Here is a 20,855-nt window from a genome sequence, read left to right on the forward strand (position 1 = left end):
AAAGACCACTCTTAACATTAGTCTATAAATGTGAATTTAGTGATGCACTGCAGCTTTATGCTGTCTGAGCTCCTCAAGCATGACCATGTGGCTATCGGACTACTAAAGACCTGTAGGTACGCCATAGTCTATATCGGTGACTTATGCACAAACAAACAAATGAAGAAAAATGTATAGATATAGTTTTATTCGTTGTTCAACTTGCTGTCACCCTTTACTATTTTATTTATATTTATTTTCTGTGTATGTGTAGCTACGGCTATACTCCTCCCTTAAGGAGTCCAAATAGACTGAGAAGTCTGAAGTCCTCCATTGGTTATAAAAGCATAATGCAAGATATCATTCATATAGGGCACAATATATACATTATACAAATACACAAAATATCCCAATGTGAGCACTTTTGTCTTCTGTGTGTTAACCTGCAGGGAGATGCATCACTATCCGTGGCACTGGGAAGAAATCAGCAGATGGACGAACGCCCCAGTTCTTCAAAGCGAAAAAAAACTAACCTTTATTTTGAAAACCGTATCTCTTCTCTTCCGGTCTGATCCCTCTAACTGTATTTCGTTCGACGCAGCCGAGATGCGCCACATCAGAGATGCTTACAGGTCCAACACAACACAACCCACTGCCGGTTTTACCAGCGTAGATCTGTGCGTAAAATTAGCATACAATCTCCAAAGATGGCCGAAGTGCAGAGCCTGTCACCATCCAAAGGCTCTGATTTATTTGAGTGTTTTCTGCTTAATGATCTGGTGTTCATGATGGGTTGTGTGGCAGTGGCCTGCACGAGGGAGAGGAGCAATCTTTACTTGGGTGCTACGGAGGTTCTACTTTTAGATAAAGCAAATCATTTAAGCAGACAGAGGTATTACTTCACATTAAACCCTGTGTCTGTAATTAAATCAAATCTTACAAAAACTTGACTTAAAGATTGAAAAAAAGATTTCGAGATAAGTAGTATTAAGTGTGTCACAAAGTAAGAACTTCATCAGTTCAGAGCAAATGTTCATCCAGCCTTCACCTTCCCAAAATTGGCTTTACATGCTAACCCTTTCCTCTTCTCAGTACACTGAAAACTGCCTGCACACACACAGCCAGCTGATGAGCCTTTTAGGGGTGCCAATACAGGAGCAGCATTGCTTCTCATCCACTCTGTTTCAGCCCTTGAAATGATAACATTTCCATGCATACTTTTGTATTGTCTCTGTCCATGACGTGCTGCCTGTACTCTAGACTAATGGCCATTATTGACTTCCAGAGGTCATCTCTGGGGTTGGCAAAGAGAAGAGGCATGCACAAATCCCATCAGTTGGTGTGTGTGCTTGTTAATGGTTTTGTGATGGCATATCACACTCCCACCGCTATGTATCTTCTGTCTGTGTTGAGGTCACGTATGGAAATCCGTGTGGAGGCATTATGGTTGTTGCCCTGTCTGTTCAGCAGGTCCTACCTGTAAGACATGTCTGGGCATTTCCACCATAATTTAGTGCTTAGCACTGGGACTTAAAGGATTTCAAAGAATTTTTCAAGTCTGTCTTAAAACAACAGTCAGGTGCCTTTGAGCATTGAAAACATTTTTCTTGCTTACCATTCCTTTTGGTGGCCTACATAAGTCTCTTGTTTAAAGGTCCCATGACATGGTGCTCTTTGGATGCTTTTATATAGACCTTAGTGGTCCCCTAATACTGTATCTGAAGTCTCTTTTATATAGACCTTAGTGGTCCCCTAATACTGTATCTGAAGTCTCTTTTATATAGGCCTTAGTGGTCCCTTAATACTGTATCTGAAGTCTCTTTTATATAGACCTTAGTGGTCCCTTAATACTGTATCTGAAGTCTCTTTTATATAGACCTTAGTGGTCCCCTAATACTGTATCTGAAGTCTCTTTTATATAGACCTTAGTGGTCCTCTAATACTGTATCTGAAGTCTCTTTTATATAGACCTTAGTGGTCCCCTAATACTGTATCTGAAGTCTCTTTTATATAGACCTTAGTGGTCCCCTAATACTGTATCTGAAGTCTCTTTTATATAGACCTTAGTGGTCCTCTAATACTGTATCTGAAGTCTCTTTTATATAGACCTTAGTGGTCCTCTAATACTGTATCTGAAGTCTCTTTTATATATAGACCTTAGTGGTCCTCTAATACTGTATCTGAAGTCTCTTTTATATAGACCTTAGTGGTCCCCTAATACTGTATCTGAAGTCTCTTTTATATAGACCTTAGTGGTCCTCTAATACTGTATCTGAAGTCTCTTTTATATAGACCTTAGTGGTCCTCTAATACTGTATCTGAAGTCTCTTTTATATAGACCTTAGTGGTCCTCTAATACTGTATCTGAAGTCTCTTTTATATAGACCTTAGTGGTCCTCTAATACTGTATCTGAAGTCTCTTTTATATAGACCTTAGTGGTCCCCTAATACTGTATCTGAAGTCTCTTTTATATAGGCCTTAGTGGTCCCCTAAACCGAGCCCTGGGTATCCTGCATCTACCTTCGAGAAAATGAAAGCTCAGATGGGCCAATCTGGAATCTTCTCCTTATGCAGTCTTGGTTAGACAAATCAAGTGGATATCTTCCACTCTTTTTAATATGAAATATTTTTGGTTACAGGGTGTAGCCCAGGGCTAACTGGTGCTCTATGTCCTTTCATTTCAACCCCATACATCCAACGCCTTGCTTACCTTAACCTCTGCAGCTACCGCGTCATCTTGTTTCTAAGTGTCAGATTGGGCTCCAGACACCTCTCTTCCCTGAGAACAGTAAGACAAGAGGTAGAGAGGTGCCATCTTCCCTGAGTTTCATCAGGTCTATTGACACACCACAGCTGCCCTTAGAACAAGATTAAAAAAAAAAAACTCCAGAATTGTCCAAAACACATTGTTTGTTCAGTGGTTCAAATTGAGCAATGGTGATGGCGCAGTCAATATGACACCTGCCTTTGTTGTGGGAGTCCTGGGTTCAATTCCTACTGCGATACATCAACCAATGTGTCCCTGAGCAAGACACCTAACCCCTAGTTGCTCCAGAGGGGTGTTACCTCTGACATATAGAGCAATTGTATGTCGCTTTGTATAAAAGCGTCAGATCAATGACATGTAATGTAATGTAATGAGCAAAAAAATGATCCCAGCCCTGGGTGGAGGGGGAGTGTTCTATTACTGTTACTACAAGGTACTTCAGGAAAGTTGTATTGTGCAATGTCTCATTCTACATTAAGTCCTTGGGTTATAGTCCAGTTGGGTCCACTTTGATTGACATTTGATTATTAGAGGGAGGAACTATGGCTAAAATCTTCCATATGCAATTTTTTATCACAATATTTATGTAGATAGATTTTCTGGAAATAACCTGACGAACAAAATGCTAGCAACTCTGTGAGGCTGTACATAACCACAACAGTGCTTTGAGCTAAATGCTAATGCCAACATGCTAATATGCTCACAGTGACAAGGCTAACATGCTGAGGTTTAATGTTTACCATGTTCATTATCTTAGTTTAGCCTGTTAGCATGCTAACACTTGCCAATTAGCATCAGAGATAGGAACTCAAGTAGATTTTTCAGATATTTTTACTTTACTATCTTTTTTTTTGATTGATTGATTTATTAGACAGTAACAGAAATAAATGCATAACAAAATGCCAACACAGTGACATTGTACATTTATCAGAACTGTCGAGGATAACACAAGAAAGTTACAAACTTATTTCCATTGTGGTCCTATTTTTGTGCCAAATTTTTACTTTTACTCCTTAAATTTTTAACAAATATCGGTACTTTCTATTCCTTACATTTTACAAAATTGGCTCGTTACTTTAGTTTCAAATAATTTCAGTGGCGTTACCGCTATTATTTTCATCAATACCGAATTCAATCTAATTGGATGGGAATATACAGTACATTGCACTTGACGCACCACTACAAGACAACTCGACAAATTCGGCGGCGTTCATTCGCGGCAAATCATTGCGGCTTGATGGCGGTAATGTTAGCACATAGTAGTATGGATGGCGATCCCAGAGATTTGGCAGACAAGCAGCAAGACATTCCCAGTCATCCTTGGCCTTATCTGAGAGAGATGTTTGACATAGTAGGCACCAAGAATGACTCCTGGCCAATGTGCTGCAAATTGTGCCAACCGAAACACCACGAACTGCTGGCTTTCAAGAATTCACCGTAGAATTGTGAGTCTGAAATATTACATTTATTATTATTAGCCCTCCATCCGTCAGTTCATTTCTTATACGCTTCTGCCATCTAGTTGTTGTTATTTGTAACTCTAAAAACTATAGGGAACCTCTTAATTAATGTCTGTTTAGTAATTCATATTTCATCCTTTATTTTCTTTCCAGAAGCCATATTTGAGCACACACACATACATGTAGATTTCTTTAAATGTTAAGGGGAAGATTAAAAAGAGAAACTGGATCTGTGAATTCTCACAGAATCACAATTGAATTCATATCTTGCTACTCAGTCAGAATACAAACTAAAACCCATTTCAGGGCACATTTCACATTATGTTCTTCTCTTTAGCACCTCCAGTGGACATTTGTTTCTCAAACCTGTGGCAGAATGTACAACCCGGTGGGTTTGTGGCGCTGCAAAAATGTGGCCAGAGGTACATATATCGCAGGAGACCAGGTTAAAAACATCAGCGTGGCCTCCATCACATCCATGTCAGGATCAAACTCCTCTGAGCCGTTTTTAGTTATGAGTCACTTCCTGTTTGGAGAGTTTATAAAGGGATTTTACTCTTTGTCCTAAAAGAAGACTGATTTCCTCCTCTGAGTTTTTTTTAATGAATTCAGGCACAGACTAAACTCCTTTCCTTTGTGAAACAGAAAAATTACAAATAGCTCTAGCAGGAGTTGAACTCACAACCTTCAGACTGTGGAGCACCTCTCTTCCAGCTCAGCTATCAGGTCTCTGAAAAACAAAAACAAAAAAACTAAATATTTCAATTAAGTTTGAAAATCACGGAGTCGCTTCACATCTGTGGAATTCAGGTCATTTTATCAATAGATAAATGTATTCCATTATATTAGGGTTAGATCATGGGGCAAGAGAAGGAAGTAGGATGAAGTAGTTTCGTAAGTTTATCATACCCGGAGATGGTCCAGTGGGGAAGGACACTGCCTGACAACTAGGGGACGCGGGTTCAAACCCCGCCTGAGGTATGCCACACAGGAGTGTTTGTGATGAATGGATGTGGTATAATGTGGAAGTGTATAATTTCAACAGACGAATTTTCATCAACGATTTCAACTTGCGAACTTTCAACAATTTCATGTGCGAATTCTCAACGATTTCAACTTGCGTATTTCCAACGACGATTTCAACTTGCGCATTTCCAGCGACGATTTCACCATGCGAATTCTCACCGATTTCAACGTACACATTTACAATGACAATTTCACCATGCGAATTCTCACTGATTTCAACTTGCGCATTTCCAACGATGATTTCACCGTGCGAATTCTCACCGATTTCAACTTGTGCATTTCCAACGGCGATTTCTACTTGTGCATTTTCCACAACGATTTCAACTTGCAAATTACCATGTTTTTTAAACAATTACTTGTTATCACATTAAATTTGTTTTAATGTGATAACAGGCTGTTCGTTGGAAATTATTAAAGTATTTAAAGTGTTAAACGCCTAACATATACAGAATTACATCACAGGTAACTACAATTTGTGTCATGTGACCCTCAACACAGAAAGAGAGATGATTAATATTAAAGAAACTGTCCTCCAAGAAACGCTCCCAGAGGTTGCTTGTTCAAGCAGCAATCACAACCTACAGCATATTTATGTTTTTAGTGGTGGCTCCCTCTAGTGGCCGTAGTAGATATGACGGGAGCAAAGCAGGAAGTAAGGTGACCAACTGGCTGCAATAGTGTTCAGTTGTGTAAGTGCGTTTTTTAGCAGTGAAAAAAATACAGTATAACTGTATATATAAGTTACTTAATTCTGATTGTAATAATTCTATTTCAGATGAGGCCCTACCACAAGGCGCCAGACCAGAGAGTAAAGGGGAGCATGCACAGCATCACGCAACAAATCAGAAAGGTACATAATGAGTGTAATAAGTGTTAGAGAGTTACTATAAAAGAGCCATGTCAGTAAAAGTGTGATAAGCAGAAAGATAGATGCTGTGGACAATAGTATTCTTAATTTAAAGGTACATTATAGAATGTACCCAGAATTATAATATAACGTTTCTTTTGGAGAAACCGCTCTGCTGAGCTTCATAGTGTGATAAGGGGACAGATAGATCTTGCCTTGATCACAACAATAACAATGCTTTAAAAGCACTAAGGCATTCTCATAATGGTATTTGATAGACAGTGAGCCAAAGTATTACTCTCAAGCAGTGCAGAGTCAGAGTATATGAAGAAAAGGACAGACAGAATCAGGAATTGAGAAGACAGGGACAGGAAATGAGAAAGAGACCATGCAGTTTTCATTGATATGGTCCTTAACTGGAGGCGTCTCCTGTTATGCTTTGAACTGTACCTGAACTGAACCGGGTGATGGGGATCTTTTTTTCCAGGCTAGATATACAGTAGTCCTTGCTGAATCACTGTACCCCCAGGGGTACATTTACTCATGGTTGGGAATCACTGCTTTAGCATTAATTTATTTTTCAATGCTTACAACAATCTGTACACACAAGGTTACCATATTATCACACTATACAGTTAATATGGGTAAGGTGTTAGTTGCCTATTTTACATATTCAGGAGACACAGATCAAAATGAGCATTTATTTAAAATAGTGCGTATTTTCTGTCACCCCCATGAGGAATTCTAAGTAATGACAACACCGCTGTTGTTGCATCCACATGACACAAGACTTCCAAATTCACGTGCGCGCACCCACCCCTCCTCCACACAGTTGCTAGTAGCCAAGGAGGACACGGAGCGTCTGAGACTCAGTGGTAGAGCGCTCGCCTGCCAATTGGAAGATTGGTGGTTCAATCCCTGACCCTTCAGTCCCATGTTGAAGTGTCCTTGGGCAAAAGGTTTAAATGTGCGCAAATGTTAATCTGATGAGCAGGTGGCACCTTGTACAGCAGCCTTGGCCACAGTGTGTGAATGGTGAATGGTTTCTGTGCTATGTGTAGAAAAGCGCTATATAAATACAGTCCATTTAAAAACTGTAACTGTAACATTAATAGCACATAGTACGGCAACATTATTGAAAATGAAGAAAAGTGAGTCTGATATATTACATTTATTATTATTAGCACTCCATGTTCAAAGATTTACTAGCTGTCAGTTCATTTCTTATACGCTGCTGCCATCTAGTTGTTGTTAGTTGTAACTCTAAAAAGTATGGGAAACTTCTTAATTAATGTCGGTTTAGTAATTCATATTTCATCCTTTATTTTCTTTCCAGAAGCCATATTTGAGCACACACACATACATGTAGATTCCTTTAAATGTTAAGGGGCAGATTAAAAAGAGAAACTGGATCTGTGAATTCTCACAGAATCACAATTGAATTCATATCTTGCTACTCAGTCAGAATACAAACTAAAACCCATTTCAGGGCACATTTCACATTATGTTCTTCTCTTTAGCATCTCCAGTGGACATTTGTTTCTCAAACCTGTGGCAGAATGTACCACCCGGTGGGTTTGTGGCGCTGCAAAAATGTGGCCAGAGGTACATATATCGCAGGAGACCAGGTTAAAAACATCAGCGTGGCCTCCATCACATCTATGTCAGGATCAAACTCCTCTGAGCCGTTTTTAGTTATGAGTCACTTCCTGTTTGGGGAGTTTATAAAGGGATTTTACTCTTCGTCCTAAAAGAAGACTGATTTGCTCCTCTGAGTTTTATTAATGAGTTCAGGCACAGGTTAAACTCCTTTCCTTTGTGAAACAGAAAAAATATAAATAACACTATGGATTTGAACTCACAACCTTCAGACTGTGGAACACCTCTCCTCTAGCTATCAGGTCTCTGAAAAAAACAACTCAATATTTCAAATAAGGTTGAACATCACGGAGTGGCTTCACATCTGTGGAGTAGATTTCAGGTTATTTTATCAGTAGATAAATGTATTACATTATATTAGGGTTAGATCAGGGGGCAACAGAAGGAAAAGACAAACAAAGTTTGTCTGCAGATTAACCGAGATGAAGTAGTTTCTTTATGTTCGTTGTCCTTGGAGATGGTCCAGTGGGGAAGGATGCTGACAGACAACTAGGAGATGTGGGTTCAAACCCCACCTGAGGTATGCCACACAGGAGTGTTTGTGATGAATGGATGTGGTCAAGTCTATAGTTTCAATGATGAGACTGTCAATGGTTTTGCACTGGAAAAAATTAAATGTTGTCTGGATGACGGTGATAGATGAAAAGAAACATTAAGGGATCACCAAAATCATTACAAGTCATCCTGAGAGGAACATCAATGTCGACACATTTCATTCAACATCAAAAATGTCAACCTAATGGCACCGCAGGAAAAGTCAGGCGATCATCAAAGTCAGTAGGATTTATCATTTGGGGACTATGAATATCTGAACCAAATTTCATGGCAATCCAAATTTCATGCGGATTAAACCGACTGACTGACAGAACAACATTACCATCCCTAGAGCTATGCCCTTTGCTTAGCTAGCTAACGTAAATCTAATATTTCCATGAAATAGTCCTGCTCATTGATCTGCAACATTGCCCACAATGACCTGGCACAACCAGAGATTATAGGGAACAGCTAACTCTGTATAAACAGTAAACCTGACTGTTAACAAATTTCTATCATCCGTTGGAATACATCTTCATATCTCCCAACTCTACGCTGTATCAAATTGTAACTCAAGCAGATGACACAAGCTGGATAGCATAGCCCTAGGGACTTTATATTTGCATCATGATAGAAAATAAAAGGAAATACAGTATCATGATAGAGTGATTTTTACAACAGGCTTCCACTACTTTTGAAGCACCCATTCCTTGCCAGACCCAAATGGCACCCATGTAAAAAGGAATGCCTTCTGAAGTGGAAACAGAAGCATTTGGAGGTTGTTTGTTGTATTTTTACAGTGTATGATTAGGAGCCATCAAGTATTCCATCTCAAGGGCATTACAATTTCATAATTTGGCCACTAGAGAGTAATCATGAAAACTATTTCCTAATGTGCATGATTTAACAACTTTGCCAGTCAAAAACTACAAACCCAGCATATCAGAGGGCGTTGTGACCTTCTTGTGTGCCTGTTTGGTTACCATTTTCATTAAAATGTGATGCATGGAAATTCTGAGAGACCAACTAGACGGTGTTGTGATGCAAAAACAAGTCTCGAAAAAACTAGGGACTGAAGCCATCGCCATTAAGGAAGAAGAAATAGAAGAAATGTCTAAACGTGGCCTTACTTAAGGCACTTTGAATCTCTGATCTCTGTGTTTGAAAGGTGCTTATTAAAATAGACTCATCCTGCCTTCTTAGTTAAAGGTCTGAGCAGTTTGGTCTTGTAATGCCAAATAAAAGTCACCAGAGGGTGGCAATGTGTAACTGATGCCACTAACCATTGTTGTCTGGATTGGTAAAAGAGTTTTTTTTTAAGCCCAAAAGTAAAAGGTATATATTATTAATCATTATGGATCAGGTCATACATACAATATTTGATCAGCAAATATACTTTGCATTCTTCAGGTTGGATACATTACTTTGTGGGCTCATGTTTTTCACGTCAAGGACCCCTAAACTGACACAAATTAGACCATGGACGCCCATTTTATAAAATTTCATCCCAGGGTGGCGCATATGTTTTATCACAGGAAGTGTATGAAACCCATGACCAAAACAGTCATGCATTCTGTCACTGTGTTACTTATGGATGGAAATTATAGTGAAAATAAATGATTCCCCATTTTTGATGGGGAACCCCCTCAAGGACCCCTGGGGGTCCACAGACCCCACTTTGAAAACCACTGTACTACAGTATAGTGTTGCTACCTTGTTATGCTATACCTCTGCTAGCCTGCAGGTTTCGCTGCTGAGCTTCCATTTAACAGTAAACACCTCCTGGGTTAGGATGAGCCAGTATGTGCCCAACTGGCCCTCAGCTGGTTTCATGATCCACACCAGCCAATGCTTATGACCTGCTGTGTGACATAGACAGGAGAACGCATGGCGTGCTCGTACAGATGCACCGATGGGTGTGAAATAGATGAGTAGGTTCATGCGTCAAAGGTCTAATGGGCCAATTGTTAAGTGTGTGAGGGCACGTTGGTGTCGCGCCGTCAGCAGCAGGGCAGAGAGGATGTGGAGTCATTACGCTCAAACTTTAGCCCTCTGCTGATGAAGGATGGATGGGTCATGAGGGGGTGAGAGAAGCTGCTGAAACCTCATGTTGCAGTCACATCCTCGTTTGGTTGGTGGTGTTTACAGCATTGTTTGAACTTATCTGTACTGTAAGACGAATATTTCTATAGATTCTCTTTTATTTATTTTCACCCACATGAAAATGAACTAGAAAGAAAAAAACTGTGATGTCGGGAACTGGTTATGAATGATACTTACATGAAAATTGTTGTTAAAAAGTTGCATCAGGTGGCAGAAGTAGCATTACAGTATGTATCCTGGCACATCTCATTTGGAAGGCTCAAACGCCTCACACTAATACACTCTGCTACTCCTGATATAAGAGTTTCTTTTGTACTGTAAGCCACAAGAAATCATTTTTGTGTACTTCATTTAATGTTTATCAGTACATTTCTAACATGTTTTAAAGAATTGTCTGTTTGAGAATCACATTTTTATTGGAACTCAAGAGTTGCTGAGGATCTGGGCCCGGGAATAATAACCAATAACCAGACCTTACATAATGATGACCAGCTTCAAAAAGTTCAAAATCAATATTTTGTTGTCGGGGGCGTAACCAGGGGCAATGAGGAAAATCCCAGCACAGACTGCCCAAGTTCAAGTAATTACTGCACAGATAGCCTATAAAAGGCTAGAAAGTGATTTTGTTATTATTCAGTGTGTGAGATCTCCACTTTTGAGCAAAATTGAAATTGTAAGCAAAAAAACACATGGTTTTCTGCATCCTGGTGATTTTTTCTGCATCAATTTTATATAGTGCTACTTTTGATACTTTTAGTTAATTTGATGAAAATGAGTGTGATTGTACACTGGTATTACAACCTTTATCAAAGTAAATGATACTTCTCCCACCACTGGGATAAAAAGAAATGAATATCTTACGGTATATTCTTAAAGGTGCAATATGTAATATTGTGTGTAATACTGGCAGCTAGCGGTTAAAATAGTTACTGCAGTACAAATTCAAAATACTGGAGAGTCGTTTCCCCCGCCCCCTCCTGCCCAGACTCGAAGTTCACGGAGGTTGCCAGGCTGAGACCGCAGCATTCACAACAATGTTGCTAGATGCTTTTCTCACATTGCCAGACATTACTTCACAGCACAGCAGAGTAGCTAACGTTAGATGCTAGTCTCACATAGCCAGACATTACTCCACAGAACAGCGTAGCTAACGTTAGATTCTGGCTATATTGACAGTCATAAAAGCCCGTGCTCATTCGGGGCTCTGTAACCAACTGACAGACACACTTTTTCGGTTTAAAATTACAGTATGAACCGCTAAAAACACAACAACCTCACCGTCCTCTCCACACGCCAGTCAGGCACACTTCCTCGGCTTAGAATTACAATACGAAACGCTAAAAATACCACTACCTTGCCGACGGAACACACTTCATTGGCTTAGAATTACGGCAACAATCGCTAAACACACTGCAAACTCACAGTCCTCTCTTTCCGATTTACAGCCCCCCTCTCGTGGTTTAAAATAACTCACCGTTGTCGGCTCCAGCCGCTGAAGAGGCTACATGCTGTAAACAGCCATGGGCTTGCCTGGTTCTCCGGTAACGTTAGCAGTAAGCAGGGTTAGCAAGGCAGCGTTAGCCAGGACCAGTCGGGATCACTTTACTGTCTCAATTGTTTTTGCAAGTAACCAACTCCGGTACTCTAGCTATATAATTCAATGTGAGTACACAAATGTTGAAATGACAAAAAATGCCCCTAGTAGCTGTGATAAATTAGCCTGAAGCTAATGCTTACCTGTTCAGGAGGAAATAAGCCAATTCTGCGTCCTTTTGGGCTCTAAGCTGTCTCCATCTTTCAAATACATCTCCAATATTTACCAGGGGGTTGTTACGTCTCTGGTCACGCAACTGTTAGAAAAATGCTGTTTTCTTTTTTTTAGGTTGGGTAGAATCTATCTCTGTTGATCCTGTTCGTTTGTTTGCTGCTTTCATGGCTGTACTACCGTTACAGCTGTAGCGCGCTGGGTTTACGTTTTTACAGGTATATCTGGCAACCCGGCCTGGCTGTCAAACTGGGCAGTTGATAACAACACACAGATCAAAACATAAACATAAATTCCGTCACGGAATGTAAATTTCTAAAAGAAAAATACTGAAATTAGCATTGTTGTCAGAAAAGATAGTATTTCAGTTTAACATGTTTCCTTAATATCTGATGAGCCATTGGTGTCATTTTTGGATTTATTACAGTACAAATATTACATATTGGACCTTTAAATATAAGTAGTAAGAGTAAAAGATTTTGACCTTAATCTTTTACCTAAATCCAAAAGGTCGTCTTTTCCACAGGTTCTAGCTCTAGGTAGCATGATAGACATCCGTGCTACAGCCATTAGGAACAGTACATATTGTTCAACAGTGTGTCAATGATTTCTTCCGGTACATTCATCTAATGTTCATGATGCTGTTTATCACGTCATAAACTGTTGCTGTTGAGTGTTTAATGTGAGTCTAGAAGCAGCTTAGTGATAATTGGTATTGGTGGAATCAAACACAATAGGCAGGTTAGGCTGTAGGTCAGCATAGCCTCTGTCTGAACAATGAGGAAACAACACGGCCTCCAATCAAATCCAGTAAAGTGAATCTTTGGCTCCCTGTGGGTTCTGGGGCACAGGTCACACTTGTGTTTACCCTTTCTTTCACCTGCTTGAGGGATCAGATAAGCTCTCTTTTGGGGTCTAACGTAAAGTTTACTCTATATCCTACCGCAGACTTGGGTTTCCTGCAACACCTCTTCCTGATGGGGGTACAGAACACAACCTGCTTACGTAAATAAGCCGGGGGAGAAGGCACAAGGAGCCAAAGGTGAGACCTTGTTGCAATATTTCACAAGAGGAACCATTGTTTAACTCAACACTTATTCCTTGCCATGCAAAGTAGTTTCCGTTCTTGCAATTGGCCTGGGCCAATAAATTTGTTGTTAACTGTAGAAACAGACAACTTGCTGGCAGGTGGTGGAGATCGTGACAAAAGAACACGGGGGGGAGGCTTCATCGCCAATACCGGAGCAGCTCCTAGTTGGACAAACGGTGCATCGCCTTTGTTCCTTGCCACAAACACTGGCAGACGCATAAACGTTGTCATCAGGAAAATATTCAGGAACACTTTCAAGTGTTGACAACAAGAAGTCCTTGATTGATCTATTGATTGACTGATCCATGCATTTGTTCATTCATTTGAAACATTTCCTAACGGAGTGAGCTGTGATTGTATTGAACAGAACAGAACAGGACAAGCACAACAAGACAGACTTTATAATAATCCAAATGTTTGAATTTTTTCACATTTGGTAACATAAACCAGGGCTGAGCATATCAAAAAATTGGCTCCTGACCCTTTTTTTTGTTAGAGGCAGCTATGCCCATGTTTGTGTTAGGGATTACAACAACAGAAAGTCCTCCCAGAGAGTAAAGGTGAGGCCTCTAGGACAGGCCATGCACTTCCCTCACAAATACACAGCCTTTAAGGATGTCCGCTTGTCCACCCTGTTTTCCATGAAAAGATCTGACAGCACAGTCACTCACTGTCATCCCCACTCTCTCCTCTTTCTTTTGCCTCTCATCTATTTTTAACCTCTTGTTTTTGTGAAGTTATTGTGGGAGCTGTACAAAATGCAGTCGCCAACGAGAAGAGGCTAGGAAAAACAGATTGACTGCTAACATGAAAATCATGGAGGGTACTGTACCACCATGTACTGGTCTGTACCTCTTCAACTTGGCAACCATTTTTGGGGTAAATATGAATCTCCGTGGGCTAAAAATGTAGCGTTAACATCATTGCAACATGTAAAATAATTTCAGTCTACAGCCATGCCAGCTGCTCTGTGAGACTATAAGTAGGCACAGTGGTGCTTTAAGCTAAACGCTAACATCAACAAGATGCTCACAATGACAATGCTAACACCCTGATGCTGAGCAGGTATAATATAAAGTTTACTATGTTTATAGTTTTTGTTTAGCATCAGCGCCTGAATTGGACCAAAAAAAGTGCCGAAAAGTACCATAATTCAGCAGCTGCATGAAATGTTCATCACGTGTCAGTTGAAAAGTTGCAGTGTTCCACTGGGCTTTATGGGGGTGCGGAATCTCTGATTTTACATAGAATTGTTTTTCCCAATAAATCATGATATATAGCCTAATTTGGTATAAATATCAGCCATAGACTTTATATACCGGCTATTTATCAGCCTATTAATAATACTGTCAAAAACAATCATATGTGAGAGTACTCATGTGGACAAAAATCAGAAGTGTGGGTACTCAGTACTGGTGAGTATTGGCCCATTTCAGGCACTGTTAAGCGTGTTAGCATTTTTTGCAGAGATTTGGTCTTAAATCAAGTGAAGGGACATCAAAGTTCATCCTGATTGGGACATGTATATCTATACCACATTAAATGGCAATCCATCAAGGAATACTCAAGATATTTCACTTTAACCTTTTCGCACTAACCCCAACCCAGGTCGTGCTCCTCCCTATCACAAAATGTTAAGCTGCCTACACATGATCCGTGGTAAAACTGGTCTGCGCTGGCAGTTCCATTGTTTTCCTGTGGGGAGAGCGGTGCTGCCCAACTAGGCGCAGTGCTACCCTTGGCGGCGCGACACCGCTACCCTTGGCGGCGCGACACCGCTACCCTTGGCGCCGTGACACCGCTCTGAATTGCCACCGTGCACTGCGCTCAAAGTTCAAATTATTTCAACTTTGACCTAATTGCCGCTGACCTTTCAAGGCTCAACCAATTCCAGAACGTTCCTGCTCTGCACCCTACCTCGCGGTTTGGCCGCGGATTATGTGTAGGCGGCTTCGTGGTAATCCATCCATCCATTCTAAGTGCCTTGGTTTGCTTATTTTATGATGATCACCATCTGGAGTTCAGAGGAGTTCTATCCTCTTACCGCTTACCGCTGTCTCATTGGTTGATTGGCGTTGATGCTGAGCATCCTGCTGTAATGAGGCCAAGTCTGTGAGGCAAGGGGATGTGCTCGTATAAATACAGACATTCAGGAGCAACAAAGCCTCCCCCTGTTTTTTTCTCACTATTATCTACACGTCAAAATAGTTTAAACAAAGGAAAACAAATAACTCCACAGGTTGGGATGTTTACAGTGTAAGTGGCATCATTCCAGCGAAGACCTGAGCAAAAATATTTATATCCACCCTGGATAACTTTTAGCACAAATCAAACGTATCGACAGTGAAAGAAATAAAGGCTTGTTTTGCTGATGCATTCTAAGAACGAAAAATGATTTAAGATATGTTCAAAGTTTATTTTAGATTGCAGTCTCTGCTATGAACAAAGGTTAACTTCCTGCGCTCTGTCTGTGGCCAAGGCCTGAGAACGATGATTGAATGTGACTGTTGATAACGAAACAAACAGGTTGGCGTGTCTGTTAGGTCTGATCTGGAGTTGAGTAGGCAGTGGCAGCCAGGGCCTTGCACCTCCTCATCGCTAAATAAAGATCCACTTGATGGATACACTCAGATAACATAAATCAGGATATCCCATCAGGAGTGACGAAGTGCACCATTGTTTTGGTTAAAGTGGGCAGCCATCCTGACAGACAGTGTATACTGGACATGGGAGAGGACAGGAGGTTCTCTCTATTGAATCCTGCCATGAAGGGTCATGTCAGAGCGGCTCATTACCTCATGTAGTGACCCGTTCTGTTGGCTGACAGGGCCACACCTCAACCCCCCAGACTAAGTGAATAACATATGTTAGATGTCTGATTAAGCTGCCACTGGCCCTGACTGGACCTCAATTTGATAATGTAGTTCAATAACCCCCTTTTAAAATAATTCAATTTAAACCAAGAAAGTTCCAAAAACACGCCATGGTTGAGTGTTCCCCATAATTAGGGTTAGTGCTGTTGAGGGACACTTTCATTTATCTGAGCATTATCAAAAGGAGAATTTCTTCGGTAAGTTGCAATGTGGTCAGTCTCGCTTTGTCAGACCTTTCTCCACAGCGCTGCAGAGGAGGTTCTGGCTAGTCCACACAGCACAGAGATGGGAGAAAAACGCGCTCTGGTTTATTGGCATTTCTTTAAACCAATCAGAATCGTCATGGGCGGCGCTAAGCCATGGTGCCGCTGCAAAATAGCCTCGGGAAGGAACTTGTTTTGGTGGAACATGTGTACGTTCAAATGTTGTTTTAGTCGTGCAAAAGAAAACACAGATTGGACAAATAGTCTAGCTAGCTGTCTGGATTTACCCTGCAGAGATCTGGTCAATATCAGCTCAATATTTCATTGAACTATGAGTCCCTTAGCCTGAGTTATTGGCATAGATGCATTGACTGGAGCTACCTGGTCTAGACTAAACAAGCCCCGGTACTCAGAACTGACTTGAGACAAGAGAGCACTTTTATATATACTTATATAACTACATATATACTGCATGAGGAGTAAACAAACAGAAAAGATTGGAACCACCAAAAGTGCATGACAGTGTGAACAAAGACAGGGCACGGCTTGCTTCCGAAAACAAACAGCGAATAGAGCCAGATGGATTTTCCATTGCAGAGCTGTGTTAATGAGAGGAAGCAGGGGAGTGCTTCCCAGGGATTGCATTGTGATTCTGTGGACTGTTCCACCTTCAGCAGCTTGATCGAGGGAAACCTCCAAGAGTTTGGCCCCAAGTCCTACCTGCCCTGGTCAGTCAGATGGGGATCCCTGCCTGGGATACCTGGAAAACAGCGACTCAACATCCGCCTGTAGTCTGCTATATGAAAGGATGTCTGATAATACTCTGAGATATACATATGACTCAAAAACCACACTGCCAAATTTAACATTCAGTTGATGCCAACTTCACTTAAGGTTCTTCCTGTTCCACAAATTCGTGGAACTTATTCAAAATAAAAACAAGTGCACAGTGCAGTCCAAGGTCAGCGATATCTAAGATCTATTGACTGTAACAGGTAAACAGCTTGAAGAAATAGCTAAGGAAAAATATTTTTACAGACTATGTTTGGGAGCCAATAGGTGCTAGTGATGATCAAACAACAGTACTACTATGTAGTACCCTAGGGGGTACTTTTGCAGTTACCAGGGGGTAGATGGAAATATTGTGGTCTAGCTCAAGTAATTTCAAAAGATTTAAATAACAATTTGATAAAATGAAAAAATATATCCATATATTGAGTCAGCTGATATGTTGCAGTTGAGAGTGCGTGGAAAGTAGTTAACAATCGAGCAGAAAAGTTTAAACAGTTAGCTTAAAGTAATAAATGCTTTAAAAGTAGCATAAAATAATCAAGTAGCTAACTAAAAGTAATGGATAAGTGTCTGAAAGTGTTAAATTTAATGAATATGCTGTTGAAATAGTAAGCTACTGGCTAAACGGTTAAAATAGCTAAACGTGTAGCTTCTGCCACCAATAATACAAATGTTAACTTAACCAAATAGACCTAAACATTGACAGTTTAATTGTATGGAATAATACTGTAACAGTATTGTAAAATATTGTTAAATTGTGTCAATAGTGTTCAATAATATTCAGTTAATGATAAATGAACACATTTGGAACCTGATGGGAGTGGTGTTGATGAAGGGGTACTTGAGTTCATCCAATAGGGGTGGGCAGGGGTTTTCGTGACTCAGAATGGGCCTTGGAGCGGGGGGGGTCACTACGCACAACAGTAAGCATGATCACTCTGCATACAGTAAAGACATTGAGTCTGTGTTAACTTATTTAGCAGAAATCTATCTATGCATTTTCCTGTTATTTCTGACAATTTGATAAACACAAATGTATATGATGCTTGAGTAAATGAAACCCCAATTAACAAAACTGATTAAAAACATAAATACTACCGTTAGAATCACAGGGAGAGTCCGGTACAGCCTGACTATGGACGATAAAACTGAGATTAGCGCTCTTATTCAAGTTTATGTTCTGCTTGTTCAACAGAATTCTCAATTCTTATAATTTTAGCACTGGTGAATGTCCTTTGGCGCTGGCCAACGATGTAGTACTTGAGACCGGTCTCGGTCTTGAGACCACTTTTTGAAGGTCTCGGTCTTGTCTTGGAATCAACCACATTTTTACTCAGTATTGTCTAGGTCTCGGATGAAGAGGACTCAGGATTTTGTTTCAAGATCTCAACTGCAGGGATATCACTAAATTGTCTGTGTATCACCTGATTTATGTGTTAACATCATTAGTGTGATTGGATGTAAAACTTCCTGCTTCAAATGCAACCAACCAATAACTGGACTCATTTCTAGTTTGAAATATGTAACTGTTAACCCCTGTTCCCGCCCCCTTAACACGCTCCTACAAAGTGAATGTAGGTGAGAGGAGAAGAAGCTGTGGCTGTCTGTGAGATGTCAGCCAAATCATCATAACATTTGATTTATTACATTTTATTCATTATATTTTTTAAAGTGATTATTTGCAAAACAGCATCTAAAAGATAACACACAGCAGTGTGTAAATTCTGCAATTTAGCGCTAACGGACACAGCTGGGACCACCTACATTTTTGATCTGCACTAAGTAAGGAAGCATAAAGAAAGGTAAGTTTAAGTAAGTGAGTGACGCTAGCGAAGCTAGCTAGCTAAAGTTATCAACCTGCCTCTGTACCAAAACTCTCCAGAAATCTCTTCGCCCCTCACCCAAAGGGATTTAGCGAATATTAGCTATACATATTAGTTAGTTGTATACTGTATGTTTAAGTTGTTTGGTCTGGTCTTGGTCTTGTCTCGGTCTCGGTACACTCTGGTCTGGTGATGACTTGGTCTTGTTTTAGGTGGTCTTGACTACAACACTAATGCTGGCTAAAACCTCCAAAAATTCCTCACTGCAGGAAAACCCCTGGTGGGAATGTCTGAAAGTAAAATTGGGATCCACTCCAGTAAGCAAATTACACAAATGTGAGGTGGAAACTTGAAATGAACAATATTTGTATATTAATAGATTCTGGATATTTCAATGAGGGAGGAAGACTACTACTATTAGCCTACTACTACAACAACTACTACTACTACTAGCCTACTACTACAACTACTAGCTACTACTACTACTACTACTAAACTAAAAATGATACATTTAATTAAAAAAATCGTGTGTACACTTTAGATTTACCAGCTGTTGGGGCAAAATCTAAGAGACTCATAGGATCACTAAGATGAACTGAGGCCCATCATGTCCTGTGTGACCTGTGACCAGACTTTACCACACCGACCTCACTGCTGAGATGCCCAAACACCTGACCAGACTTTAGGATTTCCAGATAAACGTGTCCATTTACCAGCTGCAAACTCCAAGAACCTGACAACACAACTTTAGTAGTAATTTATACATTTGGATGCAGGCAGCTGCTCATTCAAATCCAGACATAGACTGAGTAACTTGCAGTGGTCAGTGTGCAGAATAACCCCTGCTGAGGCTGGCCGACTTTGTTTTGAGAAGCCAACGAGCAGCTCGGACATGAAAAGCACCGTTGCTGCTTCACCTTCACTCTGAACAGCAGAGGGGAAGTTCCCTCCTAGCACATAACGTAAACTTGGCTCCAATAAAAGCATCCGTTGGCACCTCGGTGGACAACAGGAAATCTTAGTTTATCGAAAAACATCCCGTTGTTGGCCTCGGGGTGTGTGACCCCTCTTGCAGTGTGGCGGTAGAGCGTCATATAGTAGCCGTGGTGGAGCCCCATATTTCAAGATCTCAGTTTACAGAACAAAGCTACCATATCCTTAAGATAAACAAAGAAGGCATGAAGTATGTGTGTATATGTAGTTCTGCGTCAGACCCTTGTCTGTTTGTCAAAGTGCCTTTTGGTATGTATTGTTTAACATAACTGTAGACTTAGTGTCTGACACTCCCATGTGCAGGGGCCACAACACATAAACTTAGAAGTAGGCACAATAAGACTATAATTGTGCAGTACCATATCCACTCTAAGATTTGGCAGTGGACATAGTCTCACATTGCCAGACCTATCTCCACGCTCTGTGGAGTAAGGTCTTGCTAGACCACACATACATTCACACACAGGAGAAAAACACATTCTGGGTTGTTTGCATTTCTTTAAACCAATCACAACTGTCTAGGGTGGTGCTAAGCTCTGGACTCAGTGACGGTGGCTCTGCTAAATAGTCTCAGGAAGGAACTTGTTTTGGTGGAACATTTTCACCCCGTAGAAGAAAACGCCACATACAATATTAAATGAAGTTTCACACAATACAATGAGATATTTAAATTAGCTGATACATGGTTAAACCTCATTGGCTCTTACCAGTGTCAGTGTATCACCGTGTGTACTTCGTCCACAGCATTCCCACTAATCTGCCCCAAATCGTCCCAGTTAGAGAGGAAATGCCGTGAAACATATTCTTTGTAAATCTTTACAATCATAATGAGGGACATCCAGCACGTGAGCAATGGGCAATTATCCTGGCTAATGTACTTCCGTTGATACTGACTACAGCAGACATAACCTGATACACAGAACACAACAGAGCTGCTTAA

This window comes from Perca fluviatilis, chromosome 16, assembly GCF_010015445.1.
Source record: "Perca fluviatilis chromosome 16, GENO_Pfluv_1.0, whole genome shotgun sequence".
Taxonomy (NCBI): domain Eukaryota; kingdom Metazoa; phylum Chordata; class Actinopteri; order Perciformes; family Percidae; genus Perca; species Perca fluviatilis.